At 38.9% G+C, this 27,422-nt stretch overlaps 1 protein-coding gene and 1 pseudogene across 7 annotated transcripts in view; one reads left to right on the top strand and one right to left on the bottom strand.

Annotated features, from left to right (window-relative positions):
* The window catches only part of LOC105198089 (follistatin), a 621,281-nt gene that overhangs the window by 411,144 nt on the left and 182,715 nt on the right, over positions 1-27,422 (top strand). The gene's annotated exons all lie outside the window — the stretch shown is intronic.
* Positions 5,591-7,807, bottom strand: LOC120358096 (annotated as a pseudogene).

The following is a 27,422-nucleotide window of genomic DNA, read 5'->3' as shown; positions in this document are numbered from 1 at the left end:
TTTTCGGCCTTCAGCTTATAGTTTTTGAACGCCTCCAAAACGTTCGACCGATTACGCAACATTGTGGTTTCAGTGTAACGTGTGCAATCATCTGTAAAAGTTACAAAATATTTAGCACCTCCTAGTGATTCAGTGCTGATTGGCCCGCAAATATCCGAATGCACTAGCCCCAGAACGTTTTCCTCGCGATGTGTAGAATTTCCAAATGGCTTAACGTATATTTTACTGTTAGCGCATATGTCACAATTAATTTGATTTTGGTTTGTTGTAAAATTCAAGCCAATAACTGTTTCTTTCTTTTTCATTTTCATGAGATCATTAACATTGATGTGTCCATACCTTTGATGCCACCTTAATAGATTTTTACTCACGTCGTTCTCCGCCGACATTGCTTGGTCTAACCTCTCATCGATGACGTATAGTTGATTTCGTTTTGTAGCGGTTAGCATCGTTGAACCGTCCTTCCTCTTGACGAACGCTCGATTTTTCTGAAATATATCTGAAAGACCTTTATCTGTAATACTTGGTACCGATAATAAATTGTGTCGCAATTTTGGTACACATAACGCGCTTTGTATCTTTATTGGATTATTTTCTGCTCGTTTATTCGTTCTTAAGTTTAAATCTATATCACCCGATCCGACTGATTCGATAAAATGTTCCGATGCTGTGTACACTCGCGTCTTTATTAAGTGCACCGAACTTTTGTCTGTTGTTACACATGTGTCTGGTTGCGCCGCTGTCGAGGCATCACACTCCCGATTCCGTAGTAAGTTCTGCATTGCACGCGATCGAGGTTAACGCATTGTCCGAGTTGCTTGTTTTATTTTATTTAGGTTTCATGCGGCAATCGCGACTTCTGTGTCCGACTTTATCGCAATTGAAACACTTTCCTTCAAACTTCGGTGTGTTCATTTTTGCACTGCCATCTTTTGGGTTTGCAGATGGATTCCTCCATGAATGTCTCCCGCGATGAGCGCCACCTTTAACCATCAACGCGTCGCTCTTGTCGCCCGTCTCGATCGTTCTGTCTCGCTTCTTCTTCTTTTAGCTTCGCCTTAAGGATTTCTAGCGCCGGAATTTCGTCACGTGATTCTATGGCTACGCTGAAATTTTCATACTCTTCCGGCAAGGAATTTAGCAGCATTATAGACAATAATTCGTCCGGAATTTCGATGCCTGCTTCCTCTAATTGTCCTGCCTTGCTCGTGAAATCATTCACATGTTGCGTTATTATCACGTTTGCCTTCTTTTTCATTCGCAGCAGTTGCTTGTACAGCGTGGCTTTTCGTACAGGACCTTTGGATTCGAAGATCCCTTTGAGGCCATCCCAGGCTCCTTTAGCAGTCTCTGCTTTCTTTACGTAGTTTAATTGACTTTGTGAAATACTTAAATTTATTAATGCTAGAGCCTTTGAATCTTTCTTCGTCCATTCGTCTGCATTTTCACGCGGTTTTACCTCCGTGCCGTCGACATACTGCCATAAATTGTTGTACACAAGTACACTCTTCATATGTACCTTCCACAGCTCATAGTTATTTACGGTCAGCTTTTCGATGTTCGACAAACCGCTCGCCGATGCCATCTTGAAATGTCGATTTCACTTTTATTTACACGCGCAGTCGACAAAGCACCCTGGGCCCATAACCTGTTAGATATAGTCAGGATCGGGAACGAAATCACTCAGTTCGGTTAATATTCACATTATGAAATGATATGTTTATTATTTCCGGCACTACTCGTAGTTAACATAATAACCGACAAGGCTTGCAAATACAAACAGACACATCAGCGTGTGCGGTAGGAACCGGAACAAGGCAGAACATAGAGTATATAATACTAGAAAGATAAATCTACTCTGTAAACTATCGCTCTAGGGAATATCCCTAACAACTGAATCTTGTGCACTAGTACGCATAGATCACACATATACCAACAAAACAAAAAGTTCTTTTTTTTTTTAAGTTTGACCATACATATTGCTTCGGCAAATTGGGCGTCTTCCGAAACTAACTCCCGTTCATAAAAACGCGCAAAAGTTGCAGAATCCTTTGTCCAACCCGCCGTTTTTCGTATTACCTCTACACTAACGCCCTGACGTTTTGCGGCTGAAGTTGCCGCGTGTCGTGTGCTGTAAGCTGTAAACTCTTCAACATTTATGCCGCTCTGGGACAAGACTGTCTTGAGCCATCGTTTGAGTTGACACCGCCTTATATGGTTTCTTAAACGATATAAATAAGCTTACAATAGGCGAATCTTGAGTTCTACTTAAGTATGATTGTAACGCTGTAGCTACGCAAATAGACTTATTTTGGACGAAAAACGGTAATCTCAACACTGGCTGTTTTCTATTTGGACCGGATGTTTTAATCGTATCAGGAATTTTTATTTCTAAATGATTTCCGTTCCTTTGACGAATATTCCTAATATCTATCAGGTACAAGATCTGTATGCGATGTCCTGTAGCCAGGGCTAACAAGGCCACTAGCTTGTGAGAAAGTCGTTCGAAGCTTATATCCTCATTTGGATATGCTCTTGATAGATAACTTAAAACTACTTGGGGGTCCCAGGTTAAATTATATCTGGGCTCTGCTGGTCTCAATTTAGACACCCCTCGAAAGAATCGTTGGATTAAATGATTTTGCCCTAATTCAGGGCAGAATTAACGCTACTGCTGACCTGTAGCCGTTTAATGAACTGTAGGATGTGTTCTTCTCAAACTCATTAGTAAGAAACGTTAATACGTCCGCCGGCGTTCCGGAAAAAAGGTCAATTCCGTTATTGTTGCAAAAATTCCACCATTTTCTTAGTCCACAATCATATTATCGACACGACGACTCCGATATGGATGCGACCATTATATCCACTGATCCCAACGGAACTGCTTTCCGGGCGAAGGCTTCCCGGACAACTTCGCGGCAACCAGCGTAAGCTGTTGCCATAACGGGTGCGTCTCTCCGCTGGAAGAACAAATCAAATTGGTATTAGGTTGAAAAATGATAGGTTCAGCATCGAGTAATGATAAAAAAAAGTGGAAACCATGACTGAGCTTCCCAGTAGGGAACTACCACTATGCCAGTCAAACCCTCGCGTTCGATTTTTTGTAACATTTTTAAAATAACCGAGAAGGGAGGGAACGCGTAAAAAAACCACTTCTTCCATCTTAATGTGAAAGCATCGATGTCCATTGCATCGGGGTCTTTTTGCTAAGAAATATATCGATCGCATTTTGGGTTTGCCCTAGAGGCAAATAAATCGATCACCGGACGGTTAAAAACCCTGACGATAGTTTGGAATGCGTTGTCTGAAAGCTCGAATTCCGTTTCCGGTTGTAACTTCCGCGATTCGTTATCTGCTTCAACGTTGTCACAAGAACGAATATACGACGCCGAGATCCAAATGTTTCTCTGTTCACACCATAGCCATAGCTCCCTGGTAAGAGTGCTAAGGCTTTCGAAGTGGCTGTTTCTCATACGATTAATGTATGCGATCGCTGTCGTATTGTCTATCCGGAGTAAAATATTACTGCCTTGTTTGTCATTCGCAAAGCATTTTAGTCCGAAGAATGCTGCCATTAATTCTAATGAATTAATATGCAAGTTTAGATCATTTAAATTCCAGTGACCATGGCTGCGACGACCTTTACAAAACACGCCCCAACCCGTACGCGACGCATCAGAGAAAATTTGAAGATCGTACACGGGCTCGTTCATCGGCGCGCTAGCGGTACGAATGTGCACCATGTAAAATCCGCGTTTAAATTTCGAGAGATAGTCATAATTGCATCGAAATTATTATTATGTTCTTCCAACGCATGAGTGCGTTCTTCCTCAAATCGACGTGCATGGATCATCCCGTATTTTAAAGCAGGGCAACGCGAAACTAGTGTCCTCACGAATGCTGCAAATTCTCTTATCGTGCAACTCGACATCTTATTGAATTTATTTAAAAATATTATGGTCCTTTGCACCTTGTCCTCCGGTAACTCTATCGACATCGTTTGCGAGTCAAAAATAAGACCTAAAAATTTACAACGCTGAGTGGGCACGGTAACGCTCTTTTTTTTTATTAATGAGAAAGCCAAGCTCTTGTATAAGTTTTTTTGTTTCGCGAACATTTTCCGCGCATGTATCGTGGGATTTGAGAAACATGCCATGAGAAACATGTCATCCAAATAGAAAACAGACAGGAAGCCGCGTTTTCTTAAATACGCTGCAATCGGTTTTAAGATTTTCGTAAACACGTACGGGGCCACATTTAGCCCGAAAGGTAAACAGATGAATTCATATAATTCTCCTTTGTTTGTGAATCTTAAAAATTTTCTGTCGGTTTTTACTATTGGTACGAGATAGTAGGCGTCCTTTAAGTCTAAGGTAGCCATAAAAAAATTTTTCTTAACTAATCTTTTAGCTATCTTCCAATCTTCTGTTTTAAAATGATCTGTCATAATAAATTCGTTTAACTTTTTAAGATTTATTATTAATCGTGACGTTCTATCCGGCTTCGGTACGATAAAAATGGATGATATAAATTGATCCGATAACGGGGCACATTTCTCGATCGCCCCCGTACGAAGTAGTTTATCTAATTGCTTTTCAATCTCCGCGCTCTCAGAACTGGACCATGCAGTGTCGCTAGGTATATATTCCTGTCTGGGTTTCCATATAAACGGAATTTCGAAACCCCTGATCCACTTCCGAATGATCGGATCATTAGTGATCTTTGACCACGCCTCGCTAAACAATTGTAGTCTACCGGCTATTGTACCTACGTCACTTGACCTAACTATCGCCGTTTCCGAAGATGATGCGACGATTCCTTCCGTTGCGACGTTTTCTTTACATTGGAGGCGCTGGACGATTGTCGATATCTGCCCGACGTCGACGGTTGACCCTTGTATGGAGGCCAACGCGTCGGGCCCTTCCAGTTTTTTGTGCTCCTTTGCTGTCTTGGTTTTCCCGGAGGCTTGAGTGCTTTCGACGCCTGTTCTATAATCTTTGCTATCTTGATGACTCCTTCCAAGTTGCCGCTAAACAGCCATTCATCTATTGACGTTTTCGAAAGTGTCTCTTTCAGACCTGTGTTGAGATTGGCCAAAAGTAAGCTTTTTCTGGCCATTGATTCTTCGCGATGCACGGAAGCGATGAGTCGACTTGCGTCGCTCAGTCTTTCGAGCAACATAATCCTCTGAGTTCCTTCAATCTTGAGCGCGATCGTGATTGCCTTTCCTAAAGCTCCAAGACTCGCTGCGATGCGCTCTTGTTTCTCTGCTATTCGCTTGTCTCGTTTTATTGCTGTTTCCTGCACGGCTGAAATAATTTCAGCGTTTAATTTTGGAACAGCAATAATCGTGCAATTTTGCGGAGACGAATACTTCTCCAGCAGCTTCTTGACTTCCTCTGCCGGAAGTCCATTCCTTAGAATCTCCGCCCAGCAAAGCGCTACGTTTTTGTGTATAGCATCCGCTAGTTTATTATCTGACTCGAGACGAGAACCGATCACCTCAAGGACTTCCTGTTGTAAGTCAATCTCGTGATCTGGAATGATCGATGGGGGCTCCTCTGTTCGTGTCCCTGCCTCTGCCGCTTGTGTCAACTCCTTGTCTTCTAGCACGACATTGATATTTTTAGGAACGATAGGGACAGCTTCTATCGGAGATAGCACCCTTTGATCCGGTTGCTGATCATCTGCAGCTAAAAGCTGGCTCGGCGTAAGACGGCCTGACGTAATTTGTCCCGAGGAAGAGCAATTCGACGAATCTCGTACCTTACTATAACGCCCTGGTGAGGGTCGTCCTGACGAAGCGCGCCTCGACCTTGATCGTCTTGTCCCGGATGACGAAGATCGTCTCGACGAAGAGCGTGAATACCTCTTCGGTAACGGCTTATGCGACAAAGCATAACCTGAAAATGAAGACCGATAGCGTGATAAGGCGAGCGCATCGAGTCAACTCGAATCATCGTGGTCTTGTACTGTTTGCCTCTGTCAAACAAAGGCGTACGTTTCGGTAAAGACGGAATCACTACGTGTATGTAAAATCATTCCCGGGATCGGACTTGCGCCGTGGCGTGATGAGGCGTCGAGTCAAACTCGAGTCGCCGTGGCCCCGTCCTGCCTGCCTTTGTCAAACAAAGGCGTGCGTTCCGGTAAAACCGGAAGCACCACGTGTAATGGAAATCATTCATGGGATCGGATTTATACCGTGACGTGGGAAGGCGTCGAGGTAAACTCGAGTTGTCGTAGCTGCGTACTGCTTGCTTCTGTCAAACAAAGGCGTGCGTTTCGGTAAAACCGGAAGCACCATGTGGAATGAAAATCATTGACACATCCACTATCCGTAGTTTAGTACGTGGTGGTGGAACCCCAAAGCTCAAGTACCGGGAAAAGATCAAGCCCTTGGCGATATTGTTCCCGAGGGCCGAATGAGGTTAGAATGTTCGCTACTCACGCTTTTCTCTTTCACCAGAGGTTCCCAAACTTTTTTTTCTCGTAGACCACTTTCAAAATTTTACTGGTTTCGGTGGACCCCCTGCTGCTATATTTCTACCATATTTTCAAAACTCGTCAAAAAATGTAAAGATTAGGTCTAACGATGGAAATTTGCGTCGCGGCTGAGTTCAAACCCTAAATTCGGAGTGATAAAAATAAAAAGAAAAATATTATATTTTCTTGTGTTCTATTTATTAAAATAATATGATTACAGACTTAATAGAATTAAAATTAAACATTAATAACGTAACGTAACTTCAACAATGCAAATCAACGATTAAAAAAAATAGTCATAATTTTAATGGGAGGGATGTACTTGATGGATTGACAGCAAATTATCAATATTTGGCTTCAGTTTTGTGAGGAATAACCGCAAATCTCCCCGTTCTGTGATGTTCAATCTGCTCCTTTTTTTTGTTAATAGGTTTGTAACGACACTAAAACTTTTTTCGACAAGGTATGACGAGGGAAACGCTATCAAAAGTTTTCTCGCAATTTCCCATAGCCCAGGATATTTTTCGGGTATTTCTGCCTGCAGCCAAAATGTTTGATAGCCTTTTTTAAATTTCACCTTCAGCTCCTCATTGGTGCTAAGCTCGAGTAGCTCCTCTTGTAATACCACATTCGCCACTTCCGTTTCATCAAATGGATTTATGATCCATGGTGGTATTTCCATCGTCAGAATATCTTCAAATCTATTTTTGAAGTCATTATGCAGGGCATTTAAATGTTGAACGTATGTCTGTATATCCTCATCAAGACATTCTGCCTGTGACAAGTTTGGAAACTGGGAGAATTCGCGCCGACTAATATTTTGCTTAATAAATTTCAATTTTTCAAGAAAAGCCGAAATTACACCCTTTGTTTTTATTAAATTTAGGCTGTCCCCTTGTAACTGTAAGTTAATGTCATTAAATTTTTTGAACAAATCTGTCAAATACGCGATGTCTGCTTTCAATTTGATCAGGTTTTCTTTTAAATCTGGATCTTTACTTTCCAGAAACTCTAAAACTGATTCAAAAAGTTAGTAAAATCTTGTTAAACATGCACCTTTCGACAACCAGCGTACTTCAGTATGTAAGAGCAATCGTTGGAAGTCTTCATCATTTTCGTCGCACAATTGTGCAAATAAACGAGTATTTAATGCATTGCTTCTTATTTTGTTAACTGCTTTAATCACAAATTGAAGCGATTGGTGCAATCTATCACTCAAATTTTTCGCTACCAGGTGTTGTCGGTGGATGACACAGTGAATTGCAGTTACTCTTGGTATAATTCTTTTAAGATGGCTTATAAACCCACGATATCGCCCGAACATGGCAAGAGCTCCATCTGCTGCCACCGAAATAATGTTTATTTATATTGGTGAAGAATCAAACAAGTTCATGCAAGATTGCAAACACAGCACAAGTCGTATTTTGTCCCTTTGCACGCCTGAACAAAAGCGTTGCGGACGGGTGGGCGGACGGGTGGGTGGGTAAGCGGGTCGCAGGCGACGCTTTGCAAGTCTCGATACGCGTCGTACTGAATATCGAATATGTTTTTACAAGTAACAGTCGCTGACCTTCTTAAAATACACTACTCAAAAAAATTAAGGGAGGTTTTAAAAAAAGGAAATTAAAGCTAAATAAACAGGCTATCTGATCCATATGCCGGCCTAACTAAAAAAATTTTTTTCAAGCCCGTGGACCAAAAAAAGCAAAAAATTTGCAAAATTATTTTTTCGCGCTATCAGTTAGGATTGCATGAGAACCGTAGCTCCTAAAAATTTTTAGCCAAAAAATCTAAAAATTAGAATTTTAAAGCTTCAAAATGCTTTTTTAAAGTCTCAATACGACCATTTTTCACCGAAATACAGCCTGTCAAAAATCACCGAAAAATTAGGAATTTTTTTTGCTCCCTTTTTTTGAGTAGTGTATTATTTGCCTACATTGATAGGTAAAGCTAAGCCAACATTTTTGTTCTTTATTATCGAAACCAGATAAATTTTCGTGGACCCCCACTTACAACTTGTGAACCCCCATTTTTTTTTCACGCCAACGTAGACCCCCGTCGAGTCTCCCGTGGACCCCTGGGGGTCCACCTGGACCACTTTGGGAATCACTGTCTTTCACGTTCCAACTTTTTTTCCAATCGTCGAATCTTTCGTTCAATTCTCTCTCTCCTATCTTCCTCTGACGTTGAATTCCTCCTCCTTTTTCCCATTTCGTTCTGCGAAATCTTTCGTAAGAATTGTGTGTGATGACACTGGCACAAAGCGAAAGAATGAAGATGGCTGCGCGGAGGCGCGCGAGTCGGAGAATCTAGGGAGGTTTTTTCTGTTTTGGCTTTAAAGTTTGTGGTGACACTGGGAAAGCGGGGGGTACTACATCTATGATCTCGAGGAAGAGGCGCGAAATACAATCCGCTCTTTCCGTTGTTCTTGCGTTTTGGTCGATTGCAAAGCGCAAATATTCGTTTAAAATTAATATGCATAGGAACGAAATCGCTTTTTGATGCTATGCATTAATGTTAGCTTAGGCTACAACACTTTTTACATAGATATCTGTTTCACAAATTGAGTTAATGTTTACGTGACGTATTGAAAATTTTCACTCGCATACGAGGTGTGTTCAAAAAGTATCGCGAATTTTGTGTTTTTTCAAAAATTATTTATTTATTCATGAATATCTATTTTGTCCCCTTCAAAGTAATCCCCATGAGATATTATACACTTGTGCCAACGGTTTTTCCAATCTTCGAAGCACTTCAAAAAATCATTTTTTTTTATCTTGTTCAGCTCCTCCTTCGATGCCGTCTTTATCTCGTCAAGCGTAGCGTAACGTCGTCCTTTCATGGGCCTCTTCAGTTTAGGGAACAAGAAAAAGTCACAGGGAGCCAGATCTGGGGAATACGGTGGCTGCGGCATCATTAGTGTGTTGTTTTTGGCCAAAAAGTCGCGCACAAGCAACGATGTGTGAGCAGGGGCGTTATCGTGGTGCAAAAGCCAATTTTTGTTCTTCCACAAATCCGGGCGTTTCTGGCGGATTGCTTCGCGCAAATTGCGCATAACTTGCAGGTAATATTCCTTATTGACCGTTCTACCCTGTGGCAAGAACTCATGATGCACCACGCCCCTGCAATCGAAGAAAACTGTCAGCAAAACTTTCACATTCGACCGAACTTGGCGCGCTTTTTTCGGTCTTGGTTCGTGCGGCAGCTTCCATTGAGATGATTGAGCTTTGGTTTCCACGTCATAACCATAAACCCACGATTCGTCACCAGTTATGACCCTCTGGAGCAAATTTGGGTCGTCGCGGACAGAGTCCAACATCTCATTAGCAATGTTCATGCGATGCTGTTTTTGGTCGCAATTGAGCAATTTTGGTACGAATTTCGCGGCGACCCGTCTCATGCCCAAATCATTGATAAAAATCGAATGGCACGAGCCAATCGATATGTTTAGGTCCTCAGCAACTTCTCTAACGGTGATTCGACGATTGGCCAATACCATTTTCTCCACTTCATTAATTTTTTCGTCTGTTGTTGAAGTGCTCGGGCGTCCGGCACGCTCTTCGTCGTTCACATCTTCTCGGCCTTCTGAGAACATTTTGTACCACCGATAAACGTTGCTTCGGTCCAAGGTAGCTTCTCCGTATGCCACAGTCAACATTCGGAATGCATCCGCGCACTTAATTTCGTTTTTCACACAAAATTTGATACAGGTTCTTTGATCCATTTTTTTGAATAGGTAAAAATCGAAGACGATCCAAAACACGTGCAAGCAAAGCAGCTGTCAACAATTAAGTGAACATTCAAAATGGCCGAGCTTGTCGGCATAAGTGAGAGACATGAGTACCAACATAACGCCACAAAAAGATCGAAATTCGAATATACGTAACCCGCGAAAATTCAAAATTCGCGATACTTTTTGAACACACCTCGTATATATTTTCTACTGATTTTTTTACATGATCGCAGACTGTCTTTTAATAATATTATATATAAACGCAATTCTGTATTTATAGCTACTAGGAGATTTTTTTAAAATTATAGTAAACAGCTTTCCGTGGTTTGGCACGGGTAACGGAACTACATTTAACATTTCGTATTGCGTATGCGATATTAAAGGAAATCTTAATACGGTAAATATATTCTCGTTGTTATAATGCGCGTTGATTGTTGTAAACTTTTCAATTTTAGACCATGTATTTTCTTTGATTCTGAATGGAAAGTATAATTTTTCTGGTAATTGAGTGCTCGCGTCTTTTAGATTTTGTATTATATTCGCAATTGGTACTAGTTGTGGAAGCGTTATTCCCTGCTTTATTAGAACTAAATAATCTAAGATATCTTTTGTATCGCGTGTTAGGTCTGCTAATATTATATTATTATAATAAAATACTTATTATACTAAAATGTTTGTGTTTCATGTAAATGTTTCATGTAAAAGCTGTTTGGCGCCTGTTCGCTGATATTTGTTCTTTTAATTTTTTCGTAATATTCGCGAGAAAGTATTCATTTTTTTTCTATTGTCTTTTTGGTATTGTCAATATGTCCTAACGTTTCTTCTAGTATTTTGATTTGATTTTTAAAGGCGTGTCGTGTCGTCTGTTGTTCGTTATATATTTGTGTCAACTATAATCAATTTTTCATTGTTAGCGTCTGTTGTACCAAATAATTTTGCAATGCCTAGTCCGTCTATCAGTTCTTTTTTCCGAATCTTCAACGTTTGGTACAGCAAATTTATTTTTATTATTTTGTTATTTGTTTTTTTTATAACTCTCTTGTATTACTTAGTCAACACTTTGACACATACTTTCGTGTATAAGTGGGATGATTTGGCACATGTTTTCTGTTTTTTGTATGTAAATTTTTATTTGTTTTGATCTTCTTGTTAGTGATGTAACGTTTATTTGGATTACTATTTTCCATGATGATGGCGATGGGTGAAAGCTTCCGATTTTTTTGTAATATACTCCTGGATGATGATTAAAGCTTTTGATTTTGTACAGTCCGCTAATTCGCAGATCTTCTGTTCGGCTTAGCGCTATCTTTAGCGTTGCTCTGTAATATAATCATATATAATAATGGCATTAGTCCATGGTAGTGTTTGTCTGCACATATGCTTGTCTATGTCGAGCAGTTTTAATTTTGTATTCTTATCATCTTTTATTTCGTATAAAGTGTCTTGTCAGCATCTTCTTCAGAGTTTTTTGGGACTCGTTGTTGCTTCGTCTTTTAGTTTTGTTTCTTCCTTTGAGCGGTACTTTTAAAACAGCAGTTTGCGTGCGATTAAATTTAAAAAAGAATCATGGGTTACGGTCCGTGTATTCCCATCCTAGACTCGTTTCCGGAGATCGAATCAGGCTTGGTGGCTCCTGAGCCTGTTTCTCGCGAGCCTCATGTCGGTCCCCGCGAGTTAGCGCAGCGTTTTCGAGCTTTTGCTGCTCGTCATGATGTGCGGATTCCCGATCGTGCCGAACGTGCCGGGGTGTTTCCTCTGCCATTTGATGTGTTGGTTGTTCGTGGTCGCACCGTGGTATTTTTTCCACGACTTGTTGATAACGATCTTGGCAAGACAATGGACAATTAAATTTTGGTCAAAGACGAGGTCGAGACCGTCTTATGGATGATGGCGATTTGGCCCTTGGTACTACGTCTCGAGGTGCGGCGTGCTCGATGCCCTGTGTCGTGGCATTGCCGAGGGCCGGATTCAACTTGTTCAGGCTGAACTTTTGCAAATGGAGAATCCTGCTCGCGAAAATCCTGAACGCGTTTCTCCATTTCCGGAATTTTTTTAGATTTTTTTTTGTAGTGTAGTGTAATTTTAGTTATTAGAATTTTATATAGTGTTTTATGTGTAAGAACTTATTATGGACATGTTATTATGCTACATATATTGACTGTATTTTTATAAGTAAACTTTTCCAATGTAACGGGATTTTTTCTGGAAACTTTCTCATCATCAGTATTTCTTTTTTAATGATCTATATAAGCTTTAAGTCGGTTGACGTGTGTTAGGAATTTTCTCCGCCCCATTTTTATCGCATAGTAAACATCGGAATTTTTTTCTAAAATTGTATACGGTCCCGTCCATAACGAGTCTAGCTTCTTTGATCGTCTGCACCGGAGCGTTTTGTCACAAAGGCGAAGAAAATAAATTTTAAAGTAGGAGACAATACCTTGTTTCGTACTTTAAAATTTATTTTTTTTTTTACCTTTTTATCCTGATATTCTTTCGTCTTCTGCTGTCCCTCCTTCAAGGTTTCTTTCGCAATTTGGTTTGTCGCTCGTAGTCGGTCTCTTAATTCTTTGGTGTAATTTTCATAAGAATACGTAAGTTTTGGGGGGATACTCAGCGTTGACGGTAGCTTGACATCCGTAGATTAATTCAGACGGCGTGTATCTTGTCGTTGTGTGTGAAGTGGTATTAAATGCAAAAATTGTGTAAGGTATTTACTTATTCCAATCTGTCTGGTCTTTGTTAATATAATGGCGTAAATATTCTTTAAGAGTTTGACGAGTATGTTCTAATGTTCCGTTGTTTTCTGGCTGTGATAGGTTGTCATTTGAATCTTCTCAATTTTTAATAGTCGACATATATTTTTAAATATTTTGCTGATGAAGTTAGTTCCCTAATCTGTTAATATTTTCTCAGGTATTCTATGTTCAAGCACTATTTTTAATATAAATTCTTTCGCGATATTAGCCTCTTGATTCGGTATGATTTTACTAAATTTCGTTAGGCAATCTTGGAATGTTAATAAATATTTATTGTTGTTGTCTGTCATAGCGGTCCAATATCGAGAGCACATTTTTCAAAAGGGGCCTCTGGTGTATCTGTGATTATTAGATGTTCCTTTTTTCTATTTTTTAATTTGTTCTTTTAGTATAATTTGCATTTAGAAATATATTTTTCAACGTTTGCGGTTATTCCTGGCCACGTGTATCGCATTCAAATTTTCTTCAAAGTGCGATTTATTCCTTGATACCCTCCTATAGGTGAATCGTGGTATTTGTATAGGATTTTCTTTCTCTGTTCTTTATTATCAATTTTTATCGGAACGTTCGTATTCTTTTCTTTTTCTTCTCTCTCTCTCTTCGTTCGTGACGTTGACGTGGCGATTACATTTCGGCTCAGCGCGTCTGCGTTCGCGTTAGCCCTACCTGATTTATGTAGTATGACGTAATCGTATTCTTCTAATTTTAATCTCCATCGGATTAATCGCGATCCAGGATCGTTTACGCTAAATAACCATGTTAATAGTTTATAGTCTGTAATTATTTTGAATTTTGTTCCTTAAAGATGGACTAAAATGTTTCACGGCTTATACAATTGCTAATAATATTTTTTCAGTTGTACTTCTGTAATTCTTTTCGGCGCGTGATAATACACGGCTCATATACGCAATCAGACGGTCTTGCCCTACCTCGCCTTGTGATAATATCTCTCCAACGGCGTAATCCGATGCGTCTGTTCTTACTATGAATTCCTGCTTGAAGTCGAGATATTTCAAGACGCGGTAGTTAATTTAATTTTTAATGTATTGAACGCGTTTTACTGTTCAGTCGTCCATGCCAATTTTTCTTTCTTTTTTGTTAACTTTGTTAGAGGTCGTGCAATTTTTGAAAAATTGTCAATAAATTTGCGGTAATATTCGGTTAGACCTATAAAAGATTGTATATCTTTAACGTTTTTTGGTACAGAAAATTTATTTACTGCATCTAATTTCGTTGGCTCGGGCAAAATTCCATTTTTTGTTATAATATGCCCTAAATAAATTACTTCTTTGCATAAAAATTTGCTTTTATCTGGTTATAACTTTAATTTATTTTTCCGTAATCTATCGAATACTTCTTTCATTCTTTTGTTGTGTTCTTTTAAGCTGGATGCGTATATTACGATGTCATTTAAATATACTAGGCATTGCAGACCTTACATGCCTGCTAGTATTGTATTCATTAATCGCTGAAATGTTGCTAGTGCATTTTTAAGTCCAAACGCCATACGGTTAAACTCATAGTGTCCATAGGTGTAGAGAATGCAGTTTTATGCTTATTTTTCTTGGCTGTCTAGTGATAACCAGATGTAAGATCTAGTGTAGTAAAATATTTTGCGCTTCCTAATTGATCTAATATATCCGTTATGTTTAGTATAGGGAACGAATATCTTATCATTTGGTCGTTTAATTTCCTGAAATTTACAACAATGCAAAGTTTTGATTTACGTAATGCGTCCGCTTTTTTGTATACTACTAATAAAGGTGCGTTCCACTGAGTGCTGCTGGGACGTATAACTTTTTGTTTCAACATTTTGCTAATTTGTTTATTTACTTCTTGTTTATGTTTCTCGGGGAGTCGGTACGGGCGTACGTTTCTGCTTGTGGTATCAGTTTGCGTCGTTATCTCGTGCGCTATTCCGCTTTCGCATGACAGTGGTTCTCCGTCGAAATGAAATATGACACTGTATTCTTTGCATAATGCAACTAACGCTTTCTTTTTTTTTTGGCTATTGAGACGAGTAACTCTTAAGAGGTTGCGAATCTTTTCTTGACGACAGATTTTCGTTTCTTCTTTTTTTCTTATTATATTCATAGGCTCCTTGATAGACTTTATTAATTTTTCGACTTCAACATGTGGAACTTTTATTCTTATTTCGCTCTCAGTTGTATTTAATATGCTCACAGGGCATTTAAATTCGTGGGGCTCTACTAAGCAGTTCCCAATAAAAACACCGGGTGACGGCTCTTCTGTTTGCGTTACACTTATCACGTTTCATTCGACTGTGACCTGCACAATTGTTTTACTTCTGGGCTTTAAAGTGATTTTTTTATGCGGATGCAGTTTAAAATAATTATTCTCAATTTTAATCTGTTTAGAATAATAATCGCATGCATCTACGTATTTTTGAATGAAATCTGCTCCTAGAATTCCGTCATATTCGAGCGATGAGTCGTCTCGTGTTATATAAAACGGGTGGGTTATTTCGCTATCTTTCAATATAATAGTAGCATAGGCCCTTCCTATTGTTGACATGGCGTGTCCTTTAATTCCAGTCAATTTTATTTTTTTTTCGTACAATAAAACGGTTTCTTTAAAATTCTTCATTTTTATCATTGAGATAGCCGCTCCTGTATCGTAAAGTAAATCAACTTTATTTAGCTCTATCTTGCAAATCGGTAATGTAACTCAATCTAATACAGTGTCAGCTAGTTTCTTTCGCTTCATATGGGAAATTTTATTTTTAGATATAGGACGTACTTGTCGTGCATCTTCTTCTTTTTCGTTATTACTCTCATCTTTTTCTGATTTATCTTTTTGCTTGTACTTTTCTACGGCTAAGTTTTTATCATAGTATTTGCGTCGTGCTGTTTGATTAACACTCGCTTCTCTTTGTCTTGCATTTTCTCTATTGGGTCGGCCGTGCAATGACCAGTATTCGTCGCTCATGTGTCCAGATTTTTTGCAATATCGGCAGAATTTACTCACAACATTTACTCGAGGGTTTCCTTCCGCTCTCGGTAATACAAATTTACTGCGACAATCTCGTGCATAGTGCCCCATCTTTATGCATCTTTGGCATTGGTGATTCAAATTTTTTATTTGTCGGGCATTAGTCGCTCTCAACTTATTTTGATAATGATTTCAATAATTCGGCCCTTTCACTTTCTCTTCCGCACTGGCTCATGCGATCGCTTCTTGTAGTGTATTATATTTTTGCAAGCGTACAATTAATCTTATCTCTTCATTTAAGCCATGTTAATAATTACGCAACGCTTGCAATTTTATAATTTTTAAAATAGCTTTCTGGTGCTCGGGGCCATGCGTTCTTTCTTCTATTATGGGTTTGTAATGCTCCATGGTTAACGTGTCGATTCTTCTGTCAAAATCTTGGGCATTTTTTCTATGTTTTTGTTTTAATAAATTAAACTCAATATGCAAATGGCTTGTACTTTGTTTACTAAGGTATTCCTTTTCGAGGGCTTCTTTCAATAGTTCTTGAATATCGCGAGTTTGAAAATCGAGCATTGCTCTACTTTTAAGTTTTGTGCATAGAATTGCTTCTAATAAAGTACTCTTGTTGATAGGATCAATATTTTTTATCACGTAGCTGTTTGCATTTAAAAATTCTCGGATTCGGTTTCTTGAGGTACCGTTTCACGCGTTTCTTTTAATCGGAGGTAATTCTGTGGTATTTGAGCGCAAACATCTGCAGGTATGCACGAGGCTTGCTCGATGTCGTTCCATCGGGTACGCGAATTGTGCCTGGATGCGTTCTAACACACGATCTTGCCAATTTTGGTAATACGTTATGTCAAGTAGGAGTTCTGTTAACGCGGAGAATTCTCTTAATTCAAGTAAAATGTCTATACTGTATCCCCGTTTTCAGATCTCAGCTGGTCCAGGACGTTCAGTAAATTTGTCATAATTGTTATCTGGATTTTCTCCGTTTCGTTAAATTTCTTGTTGCGTTTTACTTCCACTGGAGGCCATTCTGTTGGCTTGTTCTCAATAGATTTCTTCGGGATTAAAAAGATCGCTCTTGTAAAACGTTAAAGAGAATTCACGTCTAAGACTCTGGTTACTAGGTGTTCTGCTGACGTATGATATAATTCGTCTGTTAGTCGGTTGAGCGTCGTTTACGTCTGTCTCTAATAAGCTTGGGTCTAAATTGTCGAATAGAAATTCGCGTTCTGTCACTACATTTACCGGAGAAGTATCTCTACTACGGCTTAACTCGCGTAAGGTTAATATCCTAATTACTTGCGCTATTATTTTTTCTAAAGCGTCGGTCACGATTTGCACAGGAGTTTGCGGGCTTTGATTAAGCGTGCGTCGCGCCGTTTCACTTGATAACCACGATTGATTCGGAGAGTGTGTAGCCGATTGATCAGACATTCGCTTTACAAATTATTACACTATAATTTTGACTTACAGTATTGCTAAGACTTGCATGTTGCTCTCGCTCGGAGATCTCTTGACTCGTTCTTGCTGGCGGTAACTGCTGTTGTTGTCGTTTTGTTTTCCTTATAGGCTCGTTGGCTTGTTAACTCGTTGGCTCGTCAGCTTGTTGGCTCGTCGGCTCGGTTAGTTGATCGGCTCGTTGGCTTGTAAGCTCGTAGGCTCGTTGGCCGTTATCTCTGGCCCCTGCAGTTCTTCTGCGTCGGTGATTCCTGGTGTTGATCACTGGATGGGTAACTGCCCTCACGTGTGATTTTTTGCTCATCAGCACTAGTTGTGTTGTCTGGTTGCGGAGTTTCTTTCTTTTTCCCTTGAGAGATTATTATGGAGAATATTCTTCTGCCTTTTAGCTGTGATTCTCTCAATCTTACGGTATCTCCTCTGACGGTGAAGATTGATCGTCTCCGGACTCCACTCAGGATATGTTGGCAATAATTAGCTTTGCTTCATTCCAATTCTGATACCAATTTTGTTGTACTGCTGGGTGCAACAAGATAAAATATTCGGGATTCAATCCGTCTTAAGGGTTGGAACTCACGAAGAGGACACTTGGAGGAGGTGGCAAATAACACTCTCACTTTCTTATTAACATTTTTATTCCCTAAACGTTATTATAATTGATTTTCCTTTTTAATATAATTGAATCGCGGTGAACGGATCACGTGTTATTGCGGACTCGGCCGCTGGTGTTGCGGAGTGTCAAGTGACCGACTTATCGCGAAGCGCGTACATTATCGCCCGTACTTTACATTAAGAATCTCCCGCTGCCCATAATTAGGAAGCCTAATTTATAGTTTCGGTATTTCCGATATGATGGGGCATTAGGCCCTCGCAATGACCATATTTGCGTAAATTGTGCGATGCTTACGCTGCTCGCACAATTGCAAATTCCGCAATTTTGCATTTCCGATGCAACAAAAGCTTGTGACGTGATTATTATTAAACGGATATGCAAGACGATTTAAGTAGCTAAAGGGGCTACAACAACACAATTAAAGTAGTGACAAAAACACATCTCGCTAGCTATAACTTAATACAAAAAACAAAACCAGATTAAAAAATTGTAGTTTAATTATCTGCTTCTGCAGCCAACTCGTGACAACATGTGCCCATATAAAAATTTTTGATATTGTGTGTATGAAATAAGTATCTAGCAAGATATGAATTAAATAAAAGAACAATACAACTCTTGCAAAATTATCTTAAAAGCTTTAGTGTAAAAGATATAAATGTATGAAAATTGTTTATATAATTTTCACGTGTATTGATGCAAAGAACAGAAATTGTGTTCATTGTAGTTCAAAGATCTTGCATTAGAGGCGCTAAAGTCAAAAGATAGATGAGTACGTTTGACAAAGAGCGCTAGCCTATTCTCCTTACTCTTCGCCTCATGCGCGACCCACAGTTCGTCGAAAAAAACGGACGGGATCCGATAGCGTACGGTGCAATAGCCCAATAACCAATCATCTTGACTTATCTAACCAACGGAAAAACTTTAGGCATCGGTCGCTGTGAGTGGTGGTGTGCTATCGGTCCCGTGTGCTATCAGGATCGGCCCGAAAAAAACTCTACGGCAATATGCAGTACCGACGTTGAGTGAGTTTCACTGTCACTTCAGCATCACCTTAAGTGGGTAACTCACTCAATTATGATTAATCCCATCTCGTAAAAGTGCAAAATGTTTTGTGTAAATGAGCTCGATCGACACAAAATTTCATGTCGAAAATATGAAATGAAGCAAACGTAACAAACAGAAACAATTTATTTTTTATCAGGTTACGTTTGGAAACATTATTTGTTAATAAATGCCCTCCCTCTAAGTACAATTTACCTTTGTTTAATATTTGATGAACAACAAAAGAACGAAAAAACATGAAAGTACCCGAGAGTGATGTTTCCGAACACAGCCTTATTACTCCACTAAACATTAAGACGTTCTATGTATGTATGAACAATGAAGTGTATTAATGAGGTCCTTTTTCGGTGTAGATAAAGTGTAGATGAGCGCGCAATCTGTGGGTAGTTGTCACACTTACTATCCAAGTCAGCGTCAAAAACCGAAATCACCTACACCTTATCTACACCGAAAAAGGACCTCATTAATGCACCTCATTGTACATACATAAAATACATTGCAATATGCCCCATGTATATATTACAAATGTACACACAAAGAATTTAATTCTGTCGCTAGGGGAATTTTCCAAACTGAAAAATCACTATCTTTCTACATACTTACTGTTTATAATGTAACGACCAATAAACTCTAGTCTTTACATTAATCATAAACTGTGAGTATGCAGTGATGGGATATGGAAAGATCTTTCTCGCGCACGCGCATTCAAGCAATGCTACATACCCTCATCGACGTACAGTTTTAGTGGTACTATAAGGGCCCTTATATTGGTAAAAGGAAGAAATATTAAGTAAATTGTAGAAAAAGTTTTTATTCAATTTTTTTATTTAAATAAAATGCTGCTTAAAAAATAATATGAATAAATACAAATACATAATACAAATATATTGCAACAATTTTTTTTTTTTTTTTTTTTTTTACGGAGGAGGAAAAAATCTTCGCAAGGTCCCTTTAGAAGCGATAATCTTCTGATCCTCACTCCAAAAGGGACAAGACGCGGTATAAACGCGGGAAAACTCGTAAACATAGTAGTAAGCGGTCTTGTGCGCATGACAGAGCTCCCTGTAGGTACCCCATGTTGCTCCCAAATCCGTCACTGAAAATTACTATCTACGTCATCTCACGCATGCGCACAAAAATTCCCTTCTTAGTGAATATCTTTCCATATCCCATCACTGTGAGTATGTAGAAAGTGGTGACTTCTCAGTTTGGAAAATTTTCTCAGGGATAGAATTAAACTTCTTGGGTGTACTGTAACGCTTGTGGTTTTCGTGCGGTTGCGGGAGGTGTCAGGATACGGTTGCGGATAAACTCGCCGGATTGGTCGGGTTCGGTATAATAATCGCACTCGGTATTTAGCTGATAAACATACTAAATCTTTATTTGGATGTGATATTTACAAGTAGCCTCATAGCTTATTGCGTCTAACGCCTCGTGACAAGTGGACCCAGCCTAAGCGGGGACGCGATTGGCTCGCGGCGGTCGCGACGACCAATCGCCGCTGAGCGGTCGGAATTGCGAGCGTTGGTAACGATAAGCGCACGGTGACGCGTGGACTAACGAGAACGCTAGGCGAGAGCCAAGACTGAATTACAAGACAAGAATTTTAATAACCGCGAGAGTACGGATGAAACGGTAAAGTGACAAATGATAATTCTAACTTAAAAGGGAGACATAATAAGAACTGAAGTACTAGAACTACAAGAATACTGACGAGATCATAAGAATACAAATAAATCCAACTTAAACTAATCGCGTGGTTTGAAACGGACACGGTGTCCGGGGTGGTCGGGGAGCCGCGGAACGCGGGATCGGAGCGACGGCGACGATTCCGCGCCTCGCCCGAACCGCCTCGTGCAAAATGAGGCGAAGTCCTCGTCAGGACGCGGATGCCCTGACGAGGCTTTAGGTTACAAGAGATTCTTCCCTGAGGGAGAGGACGGATGGGATTGGCTAAGGATACCCAGCCTGTGGACTCGACGAGGATGCTCGTCGTGGACGGTGATTCGCCGAGGATACTCGGCTACGGAGCACGGCGACGATGCTCGCCGTGATTGGCTGTGTACGGTATTCGGTATGACAGGATTAGCCGAGGATACTCGGCTAGCCGGAACGACGAGGATGCTCGTCGAGGGGAGTCTGGATGAGGCGAGTATTCTCGTCCTCTTGGGGGTCGGAGTGCGGTCGAGGATACTCGACCTGTCGGATTCGGCGGACCGGGAAGATCTGACTCGGCGTTCCCACTGCCGGCTTATATATCCGAACGCACGGTTGGGCGGACCAATCCGCGCGCTCGGTCTGCTGGTCCGGAGCGGGAACGTTGCCGAACGCCACGGGCGGCGCGCGTGCTGCCGCGTGATCGTCACGACAGGTTAGCTCGGTGCGCGCACGTGGCGTTCCGCCGGTGTATTGCTCGGGTGGACGGAGTGGAGTGGCAGTGCGCGCGAGGTGGAGGGGCGTTTTGTTACACACTTTATATTGTTAAAATACACTTATAAAGGGACAAAACAGTCTTATACCATTTTGCAATATTCGCTATAATTATCGAATTATAAAATAAAATGTATGAGCCAATGTGCGGTGACGCCGCGCCATCGCGTCTAGCTCGTAGGCAAGAGCGCGCGGCGGGACAGATGACACGTCGTTGTTTGAATTTGCACGGCGCGACGGTCTGAATTCGCCGCACCGCGTGTACATACACTGCAAAAAACAAATGTGTTATTTTAGCTAAAACGTCTTCGTACACATTTGATAAATAACACATTTCATTTTTGCAACGTATGTACACGCGTTGCGGCGAATTCAGATCGTCGCGCCGTGCAAATTCAAACAACGCCGCGTCATCTGTCCCGCCGCGCGCTCTTGCCTACGAGCTAGGCGCAATGGCGCGGCGTCACCGCACATTTGCTCATACGTTTTATTTTATAAATTGATAATTATAGCGAATATCGCAAAATGGTATAAGACTTTTTTGTCCCTTTTTATCTCCTTTAAGTTGTCAAAGCGGTAAGTTTCCTAGTTCCCGGACACCCTGTATATTTATTACTTCAACTTACAAAAAGCCTTGAAGGAACTTAGTTTACAATCTTTATCCCTAACCCATGCATCCGTCCATACCTTGTTCCGTTTCATATTAGCTTATCTCTGTTTTTACTCTAGTCTATTTTATACGCATTTCTCTCCTATTTTCTTGCGCCGGCAATCGTAATTATATCTCTCTAAATTTATTCTTTTACCTATCCTTGGTAAAGCACGACGCAACAATTCGCCCAAACAAACACCGCAACATATACAGCAAATCTGTCCACCCGAACAAATCTCCGCACCGCACCGCACTTATGCCTATATCTATGCCTATGTCTATGCCTTATTCTCTTTCCATCTTATTTCCTAATTTACATTCTTCTTTCATGTATCCTTATAATTCTTCTTTCTTTCTGTGCATCTCCATTCCTTGGTTCCTCCCTTTCTTCTTCTGGATTCTTCTTTTACTTTCCTTTTCTCTACTTTCTCTTCTCTTTCCTGCTTCTTATTCCAAACACTTTTATTAACCTTTTTAGCCTTTTTTTCACCAGCCTTCCAAAAATTACTTACATGGAGTAGGCAAGAACTGTAAAATGCCAAATGAGCCAATTCATAGCTCATTCGAAAGGGAAGAACAAGTATATTATAAGTCTAAAAGGGTTAGCGTGAATGGGCCTTACTTTTTAAGAAAATTGCAATTAAAGTTTAACATTGGGACTTTTGTACGATAAGTACTAGAATTTTGAACACTATCAAAAGAGCTTAGTGGCTGAGAAAGCTAGGTGCTAGCGTTACATTTTTCTTTCCGCGGCGGACCGGGTTCGAATCTCTGCAGCATCAAATTATTTTTCTAAGTCTTTTGCTATTATAATTAATAACTGTATTATTTTTAATATTTTTTAAATTAATAATAATGTACTTACATATAATAATAAAATTAAGTAACTTTTTATTAATAAAAAATTAATGAAAATATTTATGAAATTATTTATTATAATAAAATTGTTATAAAGGTAAATAATTTTATTATATTTAATTTATTAAATATTTTTATTAATTTTTTATTAATAAAAAGTTATTTTATTTTATTATTATATGTAAGTACATTATTATTAATTTAAAAAATAATGCAATTATTAATTATAATAGCAAAAGACTTAAAAAAAAATTTGATTATCGAAGCACTGAAATTCATATTTACATCGACTTTCTTCACATTTGATGGAAAGATTTACAAACAACTGTTCGGCACTCCGATGGGCTCACCATTGTCTCCAATCATTGCTAATATAGTCATGCAAGATTTGGAAGACAACTTAATAGACTCATCTGATTTAAACATCTCCATCTACTTTAGATAAGTCGATGACATTTTCCTTATCGCTCCAGAAACAAATATAGAAAAAATTTTTGAAACTTTTAACAAATTACATGATCGCATAAAATTCACATGCAAAAAAGAAACTAACCGCTCTCTCAGTTTTTTAGACCTACTATTACAAATTCAAAACAATTGCATCATAATCGACTGGTTCCAAAAGAATACTTTCTCAGGACGTACACTCTCTTTCTTTTCAAATCACCCGCTTTGCCAAAAAATAGAAGTAATTTATGACTTAATCGACCGCGCATTACTTCTATCACATCCTATACATCATAAGAAAAATCTTGAGAAATGTCTTCAAATCCTAACTGACAATGGATACCCTCTTGATACCATCTTTATCGAAATTAACCGTAGAATCAAAAAATTGATCAACAATGGGATACATAGCGCAAGTAATGAAATAGATGACAATCCCAATGATGATAAAAAAACAACTATTTCTCGTTTAATTTTTCCTTACATACCGTACACTACAGATGCGATAACTAATGAACTAGGTCATAATCATTCGATAGGTTACCGCTGTCTCAACAAATTAAACAACATTGTAAAAGTTCATAAAGATAATATCCCGCTTACTAAAAACAACAACATAGTTCATAAAATATCTTGTAAAAATTGCGACGCCACATATGTCGATCAGTCTAAGAGATAATTAAAAACACGTATAAAAGAATATCGGAAGAATATCAATTTAGACCCCGACAAACATTCTGTGGTTTCCGAACACATAATTGCATGTAATCACACTTTCGATTGGAAACACGTAAGGATTTTAGACAGAGAAATTAATCATCACAAACGACTTGTCTCCGAGATGATACATATAAAAGAGCAAAAGAATAGCATTAACTTAATAAAAGATACTGAATTTCTAGATAAATCTTATTCTAACGTTCTCGTAAAGTTTGCACAATAAGAATAATAACCTCTCAATACTACAACAATCTATTCGAAAGTCACATACACACTTCAATACATTTACAAGATTCTGAAACCGATACTTAAACTCATTTCTGCTATATCTCTCCTCGGAGACGGTTCGTTTGTCATGTGCTCCGTAAATTTGAAAAACTTTGACCATGGATAAGACATCTTATTATATACACACATATCTCATGTAAGTTCTTACTTTTTTCTTCTTTAATCGGATCGCGTTTTTTCTTTAAGTTTTTATTTTTTTTACTAAATCTATGTTAATTAGGATAACGATATATGTAACCGTCTTTACGAAGCTCTCGTTCTCATCCAACTATTAGAGATGACATTATACGGACGACATCACACCAACTATTGCGTTCTCATTCGCACCGCGAATGTTTTAATTATGTAAATAATTTTATGTTGATAAGGAGCATGTTAGCCCAAAACGTCCAGCGTTTTTTATTTATGTAAATATCTAATTATAGAATTTTATTGACATCTTATCTATTCTCGCTCTTATTGGACCTTTTAATGATTAATGATTGTTTTTACACAAAAGAGCACGAACTAATTTATGAAATGATTTGATGTTGCGGAGATTCGAACCCGGTCCGCCGCAAAAGGAAAAATGTAACGCTAGCACCTAGCTTTCTTAACCACAACGCTCTTTTGGATAGTGGTTCAAAATTTTAGTACCTAACGTACAAAAATCCCAATGTTAAATTTTAGTTGCAATTTTCTTAAAAAGTAAGGCCCATTCACGCTAGCCCTTTAAAATTTTTAATATACTTGTTCTTCCCTTTCGAATGAGCTATGAATCATCTCATTTGGCATTTTACAGTTCTTGCCTACTCCTTGTTAGTATCCCCATGCAGGAATGCAAAAATTACGCACCTTATAAAATCATTCTAATACAACGTGACAAGATTTACCCACAATGTGAACTTGTTGCTGCAAAGGAGATCCATGCCGCACTCCCGTCCTTTCTGCAATCACTTCTGCTGTCTTGTTCCATACAATCTTTTTCCAACTTCTGTAAGTTCAGTTTCCAAAAGCAAAAGATTTAATTCCGTTTCTCCTTTTTTAACAATCAGCAGTATTCTTTTCTTCCAATTCTCACTAAAATTCCTCTTTCCTTTCTGTTTACACCTCTGTTGCCTCCTTGTCCTATTTGTTTATTCTATTTCCTTTTTCTTCCTGTACTTTTTTCTCCATCCTTTATGCTTCATAACCTCCATCTCCTATACCTCTTCCTCCATCCTTTATGCTTCACAACCTCAATTTCCAGCGGCCGGTGATCTGAGTTTTCTCGGTCTCCTTTTTCATATACCAAACCACCCAAGATCCTTAATTAACAAATTACTTATACATTTATCTACACCTTTACATTTCCATTACCTTTACGTTTATTTTTACAATATCTATATCTATACTTATATCTATACCTGGTCCTAACTCCTACCTTACATTCTAATTGTCTTTTGCTATTTCTTTCCTTTACATATCACTTTTCTCACCGTTTCCGTACTTCTATACATTCTTTCTAATCTCTTTTTATTCATTCATTCTCTCATTTACGATATACCAATCTTTCTCCATAAACCATTCTGCTTGATTTCGTGCATTACTTGTCGCATTTTCCTAGGTGTTTTTGCATTTATTTCTACCGCTTTATGGTTTTATTCCTCTAACCTATTCTCCTAACACTCTTTCTCTTTGCCTTTTTTGTTTAATTCCTTACCGGCTCTTCCGGATTCTCCCGCCTCATTGTCCGCCCTAACTTATTCCTGTTCCTTCCACCCATATCTTTCAATATCTCCGCAAATCCGTTTCCCCTACATCCAATTACCCCTGCATCCAATTACCCGTTTTCTCCACCTTTTTATCTCTCTAATTCATACCTCTTTACTTTTTAATACATTCCTAATGTACTACAACACTCATACTTAGCCTCACTTTATCTCCATCCACATCCACACGCCATCGCGCCACTTAACCAAGTCCTTGTGTCTTTTATTATAATTTTGTTCTTCTCTCCTTTCTATTTCTTTCCACTCTCAAACCTTCTCCAACTTTCCTATCTTTTCCTTTAATTCATCCCCATTTGCCTTACTTCTTTTTCATTATCCCTCTTTTTCCTGCTCTCTGTTCTTCTCTTTTTCTTTCTTCCCTTTCTTCAGTATTGAGTTTCTCCATTTTCCTCTCCAGTTCTTTTAACTTATCATCCATCCCTTCTCTTTTTTCCTACCTTCTTTCTCTCTCCTTTAATCCCTCTCTTGGTACTAGGTCCCCTACTATTTTCCCTTTTCATAAATAATCTCAAATTCACTTTAAAGCACTGCAACCACTTCCTTTATGCCAACGACCTGCAAATTTACATTCATCTGCCGATCTTGATGCTGCTCTGATAATGATCAAAGAGAACATCGCCGCAGTAGAGTCCTAGGCCTCGAGCAATCTCCTCATCTTAAATGGGCAAAAAACAAAGATATCGTGCAAAATATCTTATCCACGGGGATCAAACCTGGGACCCGACGCGTACCAGTCGATGTCCCCATGCTACATCGCTAACTCAACAATCGTTCTTCTGTAGCAGTATTATAATAAATGCTGGAAATATTTAATCGTCATTTTCTCAAGAATGCCTTATTTTTGTAATGAATGACTTTACTGCAGTAAAGGTGTGAGTAAATACTACACACCAATAAAATTTTATAAAAATCGGTGATTCATTTGTCGCGGACTCTCCTTGTAAGATCTAGCTATGAGCGATTTGTAGACATTTCAATTATTTATATTAAAACTACATTATGTTTAATAAACTAAACCAATTTTTAAAATTTATTTTTGAATTTATATTATCACCATTTTTCCTCTTTCATCGATTATGCAGTGTGTTACATTTTTATACATCACGTCCTAGATAACAAATATTTTATTATTTTGAATCTAGAATCTGTTAAACAACACATTGACAAATATAATCGCTTAAGTTTCAATATAAAATATTTATTATTA

The sequence above is a fragment of the Solenopsis invicta genome, chromosome 6 (assembly GCF_016802725.1).
Source record: "Solenopsis invicta isolate M01_SB chromosome 6, UNIL_Sinv_3.0, whole genome shotgun sequence".
NCBI lineage: Eukaryota > Metazoa > Arthropoda > Insecta > Hymenoptera > Formicidae > Solenopsis > Solenopsis invicta.
The sequence above is the reverse complement of the archived record's forward strand: the minus strand, read 5'-3'. Positions and strand labels throughout refer to the sequence as shown.